The 12,245-nt window shown below is 40.4% G+C and overlaps 1 protein-coding gene across 1 annotated transcript in view; it reads right to left on the bottom strand.

Annotated features, from left to right (window-relative positions):
* ZNF407 (zinc finger protein 407) overlaps positions 1 to 12,245 on the bottom strand; it is a 476,207-nt gene that overhangs the window by 441,570 nt on the left and 22,392 nt on the right.

Below are 12,245 nucleotides of genomic sequence, written 5' to 3'. Positions count from 1 at the left end.
GAAGTTAGCCCCAATGAAACGCCCTTTATACTGAGATGCATTTGATTACATCTCTAAAGTCTTTTACTAAAAAGTATGAAGTAGGATTTTAGGAACACCACGTCACCCTATCGTTGACTCCGGAAGAAATACTATGATATCTTTGGTAGAAAAAGTGATTTCTCAACAAGCTTGCAGAAAAACTCCCATATTTCAATTCTCTGTACCAGTATATTCCAATTTACTATCCTTTAAAAAAAAGAGAGAGAGAGAGAGAGAGAGAGAGAAGCTCTCCTTTCAAAATACATCTCAATGAGCTCCTACTCTGTAAAATATATTAAAACGAAACTGCTGTGACGGAAGTCTAGAAGTAAGGCCTTCCCCTCCTTAACCCCTAATAGAAGCCCAAGTCCTATATAAAGGAAACATAATTTTAAAACAACTGTTTTGGCCGGGCTCCGTGGCTCATGCCTGTAATCCCAGCACTTTGTGAGGCCAAGGCAGGCGGATCATGAGGTCAGGAGATGGAGACCATCCTGGCTAACACGGTGAAACCCCGTCGCTACTAAAAATACAAAAAAATTTAGCCGGGCATGGTGGTGGGCACCTGTAGTCCCAGCTACTCGGGAGGCTGATGCAGGAGAATGGTGTGAACCCGGGAAGTGGAGCTTGCAGTGAGCCGAGATCACGCCACTGCACTCCAGCTTGGACAACAGAGCGAGGCTCTGTATCACAAAAAAAAAAAACCAACCAGTTTCATCCTCGTCTCCTAAAGCAAAGAGCTTTACATGATTTTTCTAAATATATTCCAATGAACAACACATATAATCTCATTACATATCACCATTCATGCTCAAGCTCTTTTACCAATGAAAAGCCACTTCTAGTCCAGCTGTCAATCATTAATTTCCTCATCTAACAGTCATTTTATATTGTCTGAAGGTTAATGGCAAAGGGAAATGTCAGTGGTAGAGTAGAATTAATGGAGTAAATTTTGAGGAAAAAAAGAATTTTATTGAATAAAATGCCTTGAAATCAATAATATTGATTTTATTTTTCATTATGCTATTTAATTCAATTAAAACATATCATTTTCCATTTACTTTACACCATGATTGGAATTTTCAGCCAAATGCCACTTGATTCCACGTTAATAAAAAGGCATCAACATATTATAGTCTCGAGGCTAATGATAACTATTTTAAACTATTTTAGCTATTTTTTCCATAACATTGACAAATCAAATGAAGCCTATTGCTTTGACTCAGCTAAAATAGGGTAACAAAAATATACTTATAATGTAGGACACTGAAAGCATGAACAAGAGAAAAAAACAAGTAAACTGAACTTCATCAAAATTAAAAACTTCAAAAGACACTATGCTTCAAAGGCCACTATCAAGAAAGTGAAAACAGAGCCCACAGAATGGGAACACATTTTTGCAAATCAGATATCTGATAAGGGACTTGCATCTAGAATATATTTTAAAAACTGTTGTTACTCAATACTCAATTGTAAGATAAATCAATTTAAAATGAGTAAAGAATACAAAATGCATTTCTTCATTGAAAATATACATAATACGCATATGAAAATATACTCTACATCAGTAGTCACTAAAGAAGTGCAAATCAAACCCACAAGGAGATACCACTTCAAACCCACTAAGATAGCTATACTCAAAAAATCAGATAACAAGTGTTGGCAAGAATGTGGAAAAACTGGAACCCTCATAACACTACTAATGGGAATGTAAAATGGTGCAGCCACTTTGGAAAACAGTCTACCAGTTCTTTAAACAATTAAACATGGTGCTAGCATATAGTACAGTAATTCTACCCTGAGGTATACACACCCAAGAGAAACGAAAATACATATCCACCCAAAAACTTGTATACAAATGCTGATTACAGTATTTATTCATAATAGCCAAAAGGTAGAAACAACCCAAATGTTTATCAACGGATGACTGTATCAAGAAAATATGGTATCCGCACAATGAAATATTATTCAGTCATAAAAAAGAATGAAGTATTGGCCAGGCATAGTAGGTTTTGCCTATACTCCCAATGCTTTTGGAGGCCAAGGAGGGAGGATGGCTTGGGTCCAGTAGTTCGACACCAGCCTGGGCAACATAGCAAGACCCCAACTCTACAAAAATAAAAAATAATAAAATCAGTGCCAAGTGCCTGTGGTCCTAGCTCTGGAGCAGAAGCAGGAGGATTTCTTCAGCCCAGGAATTCAAGGCTGCATTGAGCTATGATCACACCACTGCACTCCAGCCTGGATGACACAGACAGAGACCTTGTCTCTAAAAATACGATGAGTAAAAATAAAATTGAAAATGAAGTACTAACATACCACAATGCGGAGGCCCTAGAAACATCATGCCAAGTGAAGGTCATGCACTGTATGATTCCTTTTTACACGGAATGTCTAGAATAGAGAAATCTATACACACAGAAAAATAGCCCTTGATTTCTCAGGGCTGCAGGTAGGCAGGCAGAATGGAGGATGAGAGCTAAAAGGAAAGAGGTTTCTTTTTGAGGTGATAACAATGTTTTAAAATGTACTCTGGTGAAAGTGGCACACATCCATGAATAGATTATAATACTAAAATCCACTGAACTGCAAATATCTCAATAAAGTTGTTTAAAATATATAAATTGTCATATATTACCTATAACATAAAAATATTTGAAAAAGAGTAAAAAGATAAATATACCTGGTTTTATCGCACTTATAAGATATTCAACATTAGTTCAGATACATTCCTTCAGAACAGGTTCCAGAAAGTATAAATTCTATGAGTAGGTGTGTTTTAAGTGAATAAAACATCCCTGGTCAAATAAGTTTAGAAAACGCTAGTTTGTTAGCCAGCTGTGGTGGTGTGAACCTGTAAGTCCCAGCTACTGAGTCTGAGGTAGGAAAATCACTTGAGCCTCAGAGTTTGGGCTGCAGTGAGCTACGACTGAATCACTGCACTCCAGCCTGGGCAACAGAGTGAGACCCCGTCTCCAAAAACAAAAAAAAAGAGAGAGAGAGAAAGAAGGACAGACGGAAGGAGGGAAGGGAGGGAGGGAAGAAGGGGAGGGGAGGGGAGGGGAGGGAAGGGAGGGAGGGAAGAAGGGGAGGGGAGGGGAGGGATGGGAGGAAGGAAGGAAAGAAGGAAGGCAGACAAGCTGAACAAACATTTCTTTACCACAGGATTTCTCGGTACACAAGAACTTCCCAACCTTATTTGATTACAGAACCCTTCGTTTATAAAGAATCAAGAGACCGGTGTTCGCAAAGGATCCTTAGGAAATGCTCTTTTGGCTGGGCACAGTGGCTCACGGCTATAATCCCAGCACTCCGGAAGGCCAAGGTGGGCAGATCACTTGAGCCTGGGAGTCGGAGACCAGCCTGGCAACAGGGCGAAACCCTATCTCTAACCAAAAACAAAGGAAAAAAAAAAACCAGAAATACTCTTTTCCATAAAGCATTGGTTTGCTATTCAACATCTGCAATTGAAGAGTAAAGGGAGGAAAGGAAGTACAAAAGAATCATGCACCCCATTTCAAAACCTTCACTTAGTGCCTACGGTATGCCAAGTATTCTTGCTTGTTGATGCTGGATATACAGCAAACACCACCCAAAATCTAAGTCCTGTGAGAGCTTATACTATAAGAGATGAGACGTCAAGACAACACATTGCTTAAAACAGATACATTGTCCAATCCAGGGCAGCTGCTTCTGGTCAAGATCAAGTCCCAGGGACTGGATTTACTCTCATGTTTGAAACTACTAAAAAAAAAGGAAATAAAACCTACGAAGCAACAGTGCAAGACAGTCAACATCAGACACCAAAGGACAGTGATTCCTGAGACGAACACACTAGGTGAGCCCGGCTTACTGCCTGACAAAGTACACAGGCCATAGCACAAGGAGGGGCATTATAAGTTGAGGATAAAACAAAGGAGAGAAGAAAAGTGGAGAGAAAAAGAGGCCCAGAGATCTGCAGAGGTGACCTCCCAGGAATCCCTATCAAGATACAGAGCCCTGCCCTCCTTCCAGCAAGATGCCTCATGCACCTTCACAGTTGGTCCCTGGTAACACCAACCCTCCACCGTGGCAACCACTGTTCAGAATTCTTCCACAATCATTTAGTTTTGCCTGGTCTAGTAAAATGGAACCATGCAATACGCTCTGTGGGGGAAGGGGGCTCTGGCCTCTTCGGCTCAGCCTGAGGCTTTTGCTGCATGTGTTAGAAGTGTGTTCCACTGCACTGCTGGATTATAGGATACTCAACAGATACACCACAATTCTGCTGATATACATTAGGGCTGTTTCCTTTTGTTGCTATTACAAGAAAGCTGCTATGACTATTCTCAGTTCAACAAATATGTACTGAGCACCTACCAAATGAAAGGAACGGCAGTGCTACCAATGCACTCACGCACTGAGATAATAGTCTGTGGGAGTCACATGACATACACACCAGTGACTTCAATACAAGGCCATACATGATCATGTGTATAATACAAACTAAGATCTACAGCAGTATACTTGAGCAAGAACATTCATGTGTTTTTACAAACGTATTTTTTCTTTTGTGTAAATATCCAAGAGTGATACTGCTGGGTTATAGGGTAGATGGACGTCCAACTTCATGAGAAACTGCCTGACTGATTTTCAAAGTGCCTGTACTGTTTTGCATTGCTAGCAGCTATGTATAAGAATTCTGTTTGACCCACACCCTCACCAACATTTGGTATCAGTCTTTTAAATTTTAGTCACTCCAGTGTGTATGGCTTTAATCTCCATTTCCCCGATGCCTAGTGATGGCACTGAATACTTTTTGATGTGCTTTGTTAGTCTTTTGGCTGTTTCTTAATTTGGTTGTTTTATTATTGAACTGCTTATGTATTCTGGATATAAATCCTTTGTTAGATATATGTTTAACAAACATTTTCTCCCTTTTCATTTGATTAATGGTGTCTTTGATAAACAAGTTTTAAATTCTGATGAAATCAATACTTTTTCTGTTATGGTTATTTATGTGTCTAGTTTATTTTCTGTCTCTCCGTGCTACACTGTAAAGGCATGATTTATTTTATCCAGTCATATATCCCAAGAGCCTAGAACAGTTCCAAGCACTTGCAAGGTACTAGAATGAATGAATGCCTCATTGTGATATAAGAAATGTCTAATATCTAAGTATTTACAGGTGAAATAAAAAATGCCTGCACAAACTTTAAAATAGTGCAGGAGAGGGAAGTGGTGAAGTTATGTGATAACAATCAAAGCTGAGTGACAAGCACATGGGGATTCATTATACTATTCTATCAACTTTTGCGTATGTCTATATCTATACAGACAATGTTTAAAAACCCTGTAACAGAAGTTTTGCTAAGTATTTTAATGCTTAGCCTAAAACAGCAGGAACTCCCTTTCAATGCCCAGTCTACCACCTCTTCATCTGCAAACAACGCTGCAGCACACGGCTGTCCCTTTTACTAGGCACCAGCAGGAGTTCCACCTTCCAAATACATAAAGGGAACACACAACACTACATTACTTACGGAAGACGTACACACACACACACACACACACACACACACATACACACATTTGCTTAGAGTGAACATTCTGTTGAGGGCATCTGACTCATGTTTTTACAGACAAAAAGAATGACAACTACATGAATGCTCAGAAGCAAAATAATTAGAGCCTTCATCTTCTAAATAATGGCTCCAAGAATTCTAAAACAAAAGGAAAAAAAGTTTCCGCATTTGTTATTTCACAACTGAATTTCTAAATTAATGAAATAACCGAACACAACTGAATTTCTAAATTAATGAAATAACCCAACATCTCACTATATCAAGAAATAACAACAAACATTCAACAAATAGACATTGAAAGCCTACCACATGAAAGGAACTGTAGTGATACAAATGCACTCATGCATTGAGAGAAGATTCTGTGGGGGCCACAGGACATACGCACTAAGGACCTCAATACAAGGCCATCCATGATCATGTACACGATGCAAACTAAGATCTACAGCAGTATACGTGAGCAAGGAATCATACTCCCAAGTAGAGTATTTAACTCAGATAGCACAAATATCAATTGAGCCTAACCTTGAGGAAACTAAAACCGTTTGTCTTTTGTTGAGGGGGCAAGTAGGAATAGTTAAATATCTCAAGGAGACGGCAGCGATTGGGCAAAGCCCTAAAACACAAACCACGAGCATGTAAGAAAGTTCTCGGCCATCCAGAGGGCCACAGCGCTGGCTTTCTACCACAGACTTAGAAAACTGGCAGCTGGTCGACCAGGTCCAGATCACAGAAGGCTCCATATTAAGAGCTGGATTTTATTCAGTGGTGCCAGTGGCGAGTCACTGAGACACAGTCCTGCTTTAGGAAGATTAATTTTTCAAGATGCAAGACATACTGAAGGCAGAGACAATCTAGAGGCAGAAAGAGCTCAGTGTAAGAGTTTCAGTAATACGGTCCAGAACTAGAATGACATCAGTAAGCAGGGGTGTGAAGTAGTTTAATAGGTATCTCAAAGCCATCTAGAAGGGATTCAGCAGGTGAGAAAGTTTATGCTGATGTAAAAATTGTTTTTAATTCACTGGAAACGGTTACTAGAACAAGTAGCGTATTACCAACGGAGCCGGAACAGGTCTTTGTTAAAGAAGAATTCAAAAATCATCCAATTGGGACAGTTTAAGGACTTACTGTTCTGAGGCAGATTTCATGTTATTCACTTAACAAACATGAACTGAAAGCTTACCATGAACCAGAAAGCCCCTCTGGTTCTCTCCCGAACACAGCGAAAACTGGCAGAGGACTCACTCCCAGCTCTCAGAGGAAGCCGTGATCTCCTTCCCTCTCAAAGTACCAGTGCTTGTAACCCAGTGGAGAAGTAGAATGAGCCTCAGATTTCTTCCCACAGTAAGGTTTCAAGATTGAGAAGACATGGCAAGTATCTAGACTCAAATAATGGGATGTGTTATTAAACCCAGTCTTCTTAAAGCATTACATTTCCTATTCAAATCACCATTTTCCACTGCACACACCTCTTCACTGCACCACCAAGTTTCCCCAAGTATCCATCTTACCCAAACACTCAAGCAGTTGTCCCTTGACTGCAAACATAAGTTCCTTGCAGCTTTATTATCTTCATTTTTACCTATAAATTATTAATTCACCCAGAAACTGTGACAAAACAAAGTCATGCTCAAACTGAAATCGTTCTCTGCCTATGATTTAAAAGAAAAAGAAATGTTTCAAGAAAGAAATTAAAATACTTTTTGAGAACAATAATGAAACAAATCAAGCGCAGCCTTCTGATGACACCTGCTGGCCGCTTCTCACAGGACGTTTCTTTCTGCGTATTAAGGAAGGCATTTCGGGAAGAATTTGAGAAACAATTATTTCAGTCAAATGAAACCATTTCATACTCTAGGATGGCATGCATGACATTTTTCCCTTTTCATCCTTTTGTTCCACTTTTCACTTATTTCAATCTCTCATTTCTCTCTATGCCTTTCTCCCTCCTAAGGAGTATGCATGAAGCGAGCCATAGCTCTCGCTGTGTAACCCTCATGTGCACACACCCAAAGTCACAGACGCACACGCGCACTCATACTCGCACTCACACGTGCAGTTTCCCACACGCACTCACTCTCAGGCACACTCACACTTGCACTCAAACACGCAGTCTCACACTCATGCACACACATGCACTCACATGCACACACACTCACACCTGCACTCACACACACACACATGCACTCATACACACACGCACTCACATATTCACAGACATACAGACACACACAGACTCACATTCACACATATACACACACACATGCTCACACTTATACTCACATTCACATTCACAGTGACACACACACAGACACAGACACATTCACACTGACACGCACTCCGATACACACGCACTCATACATCCATACAGATACACACACATCTGCACTCACATGCACTCATTCACATGCACACACACACGCACTCACACACCAACACACAGACTCACATTCACACTGACACATGCACTCAGATACACACACATTGACACAGATATACACACACACACGCATTCAGATACTGACATTCACACATTCAGACACTAAAACACTCAGACACGCACTCGTAGGCTGACACACATGCATTCGCACACCCACACACTCACACATTCAGATACACACACTCTCACATGTACTCACACACATTCAGACACATTCGCAAATACACACACATAACACAGACTCTCACACACAAACATGCATTCACAGACACACTCACAGACACACACCACTATGATGATGCCATAAAGAACCCATCCTCTCCCATTCCACCCCATCTCACCCTTCGCCCTTCCTAGATTCACCCAAATTCATCATGCAGGCAGTGTGACTTGTCACCAGGCCCACAGTAACTTCACTGACGGGTACGTGTGACAGGGCAGGTATGCATACACATGCATGTATGAAAACACCTAGTGGTCTTGTTCTTTCTCTTTGGGGAGTCCAAAAAAAAGGACGAACCCCAGAAGTGATGACGCCCTCCAGCAGAATTGGATTCCCTGCTCCTCACAGGGCAAAGCCGGACAGGCAGGGCTGCCCACAAGCCCCCCGCGAGCTGCAAGGGCAACAGCTGGGCAAGGTAAGAATCAATGGAAACTAGTGAGCCACTTGCAGCTCTTTCTTCATCTATCACTTCAGCTGACTTCCTGTTGAAAATGTGTCTTGCCCTTATAGTATTACCTCATTTAATAAAGAGCCATCAAGTCCATGCTTAAAGTCAGCTTAGCATTAGTTGTAGTTACGAAACCCCACGTGCACAATCTGAGAGTAACTAAAGGACGCTGTACTCCATCCTCTCCACACCAGCCTCCTACCAGTAGAAGCATCCATTTATAACAGAGACCACAAAAATCAAGTATCTGATCCTACAAAGGAAAAAAGAAACACTCTTCCACGAAAAGGTTTACAACTGCAAGTTGTACAAACTCATCCACGAGAAAAGAGTATACAACACCCTAAAAAACCATTCACCAGGTAACACCGGAGGCAATTTTACCACACGTAGATGTGTAATAGGGTCCGGCTTCCTCACAGGAGGATTAGCACATAAATACTGGGGTCCAAGAAACCCACCTCCTCACAGTCCTGAGACCAGGCTACAGTGCATTCCTAACATACACATTTGTAAAGCTGTTTATTTCCCTACCCAGCAAAATGCCTTCGGTGGTTTAAAATGAGTTCTTTTGACATTCCCTTTAAAGGGTGGAGCCCAATTCCCTTCCTCTTGAGCGTGGAGCAGTTTGTAAGGGACCGAAAATAATGGAAGTGAGGATGCTGCATGCTGGAGACGAAGTTGTAAGAGGCCCCGTGCTTCCTGCATGCCCTCCCCTAGGGTCACTCTGTCCAGCGCAAACCAGTACCATGTCGCAAGGACATTTAAGCAGCTGTGGGGAGGCCCATGGGGGGAGGAAATGAGGCCTCCGACTCAGAGCCAGTGAGGAGCTGGGGGCTTCTGCCCACATCCAGAGGGGAGGGAGCCGTCCAGTCGCAGATCCTCCAGCCTGATGGAAGCCTTCAGAGGACAGCAGCTCCCACAACATCCTACCTGCAGCCACAGGACAGACCCGGAACCAGAACACCCAGGCAAGCCCACTCTCAAATTCCTTACCCACAGACACTGAGAGATGATAAATGCTTATTGCTTTAAGCAACTATGCTTTGGCCAAATTTGTTATGTAGCAATAGGTTACTCCCAAGGAATTACCTATTGCTTGAGGGGATGAATACCCCATTTAACATGACGTAGTTATTACTCATTGCTTGCCTGTACCAAAACATCCCATGTTCCCCATAAATATACACACCTGCTATGTACCCACAAAATTAAACATTAAAAAGTAATAATAAAGAGATATAGTAGAGTGAGTTTTAAATTTAGATTTGTATGGAAATGAAGAAATATCTTAACATTTCCTGAAAAATCGGCTCATTTTGGATGGAAGCATGTGTCCAACAGGCCCCTAGAATCTACGTAGCAAGGGGCCTGCCTTGGAGGTAACTAATCATGTATTCCTTCCCAGCTTGGCTCAGACATTTCAACAGCCTACAATTCTCACAGCCACAGCCCCAGACCTACACAGTACAGATATGCAGAGTCACAGATCATCGGAGCCGAATGAGTCCCAATCCTCTGGCCACTTATGCTACACAAGGCTAGGACCTTCACCTGGCAGGAGGCCTTCAAGCTTAGGGGCCTCTCTGCTCACTGGACGTGGACCTCAGCAAGTCCCACCTCCAAAGTTTCCTGCATGCCACATGTAGTTGACCCTACAAAGAACTTTCTCCAGCCAGAGTCAAAGGGTACCTGGAAGGCAAACAAGGCTAGAACTACGTGCTCCCATGCCCAAGTGGTCAGAGTATAGTAAAATTCTCACTCAATTCGGAATAGAGTATCGTTTCTATTCCAGAGGACGCACATGTGATATTTCAAACATCCAATTCAATGTTGCCTGCAAGTTATGAAAATAATTCCTTAATGCTCAAAATGAGAGCTAAAACAATCACTAAAAATCCATCCTGACAGCGACCAAGCCATAGTGACCAAAACAGAATAGGGAGACCAGCATTCCTTTCATTATCAAAGATTTCCACCCAGCCAGCACCCTTCATGCAGATGTACGAAGAGCTTTATAAAACAACAAATCAAATTTGGCCTGCAAAATTAGCACAGTCATCTCACCTGGCAATTTCTTTTTTCAAAACCTTCCTATACTCCAAGGACTATTTTCCAAATATATTAAATTGATCCAGTAATAAAATCAATTGTATGACAACCTTATATCAACCATCTCTGACAAATGTATCTTTTGTAGTCAGAGATGTTTACACAAAAAATACTAAAATGTAATATATCTCCCTTCAAAAAGTTTTTTTAAAACCAATGCTTTGTTGGCATTTCCACCTAATTGCTTTTTTTTTTTTAATTATTGGGACAGAAAAAAAGGGGACAAGGGAAAGGAACGGCAATTCTATAAGCAGAAAGTGAAAAAATTCAATGCCATTAAAGGCAGACACCTAGGATCGTTTGTATCTCGTGCCATTTGAAACAGGTTGTTTTATTATCAATGTAGCTAATCACGATGAAACCATCTCGTACAACTAAAGACATTATAATGAATTTTCTTTACAGCTACAGAGAAATGGGATTTGCTGTTTCACATCAAATAGAACAGGCTGTATAAATTCTTCTTCCTATTTATTGTAAAATATAATTTCATCTATAAAATCAGTCATGAAATATTAAAACTGAAACAACAGAATTTATATCCTTTACTTAATTTAGTTTAAACGGTCTATTCACTAAGAAAGGTGGGGGGAGGTGACATGTGATAGAGCCCCTCCTTTCTCATTAAGTGTTTCCATTAGACCCTTTATTTTCAAGAATTTATAAAGCGGTCATAAAAAAGGCATTCCAAGATAAAAGTATATGTTCCTTAAATTTTCCTTTCATCTTTTTCAAAAGGCAAGAGGATAAAGCATATAACACATGAATGTCAAGGAAAGCAAAGAGGATTAGGAGTATAAAATTAAAGAAACATATAATAAATTTACAGTGAAAATGTTGAACACTTTTGAAAAAGAACATTAAGCTTCAGTAAGCAGGCCACAGCTTTCATTCCAATTGTACCAACAATAAGCTGGAGGACACAGGGCAACTCACAAAACTTGGCTGAGCCTCGGTTTCCTTCTTTGTACAGTGAGAAAGAGGGACTAAGATTCCTCAATTCAATGCGAAAATATCTTTCCAATATTAAGGAGTTGTTGAACACTCAAAAAGTAGAAAAAAGTACCTTAATAATGGATTTGGGTTTTGTTCCAGGAAATACAGGGAAAAATAGTATTTCCAAAATGTAAATCTGGGAAAACAAACCACTGTTCTTGCTTATATTCACCAGGTCCATGAGAAGACATGAAACACAATGGTTAATCAGAGAACTGCAGGGGATGAAAGACAAAAACTACTCAATTTGGACAAAATCCGAAAAACACTGTAATTCTAAATGTCAATAAGCTAACATATGATATAAAACTATCAAGCCTCAAGACATATGGAACATAAATTATTAGGTATCAAGGATCTGAGTTTTAAGTATATTTAGAAAAGAGAAAAACTTTAGTATTATATTTTTTAATGGATATAGTTCTATCCAAGTCCATTTGTATA

The sequence above is a fragment of the Rhinopithecus roxellana genome, chromosome 21, assembly GCF_007565055.1.
Source record: "Rhinopithecus roxellana isolate Shanxi Qingling chromosome 21, ASM756505v1, whole genome shotgun sequence".
Classification (NCBI taxonomy): Eukaryota; Metazoa; Chordata; class Mammalia; order Primates; family Cercopithecidae; genus Rhinopithecus; species Rhinopithecus roxellana.
The sequence above is the reverse complement of the archived record's forward strand: the minus strand, read 5'-3'. Positions and strand labels throughout refer to the sequence as shown.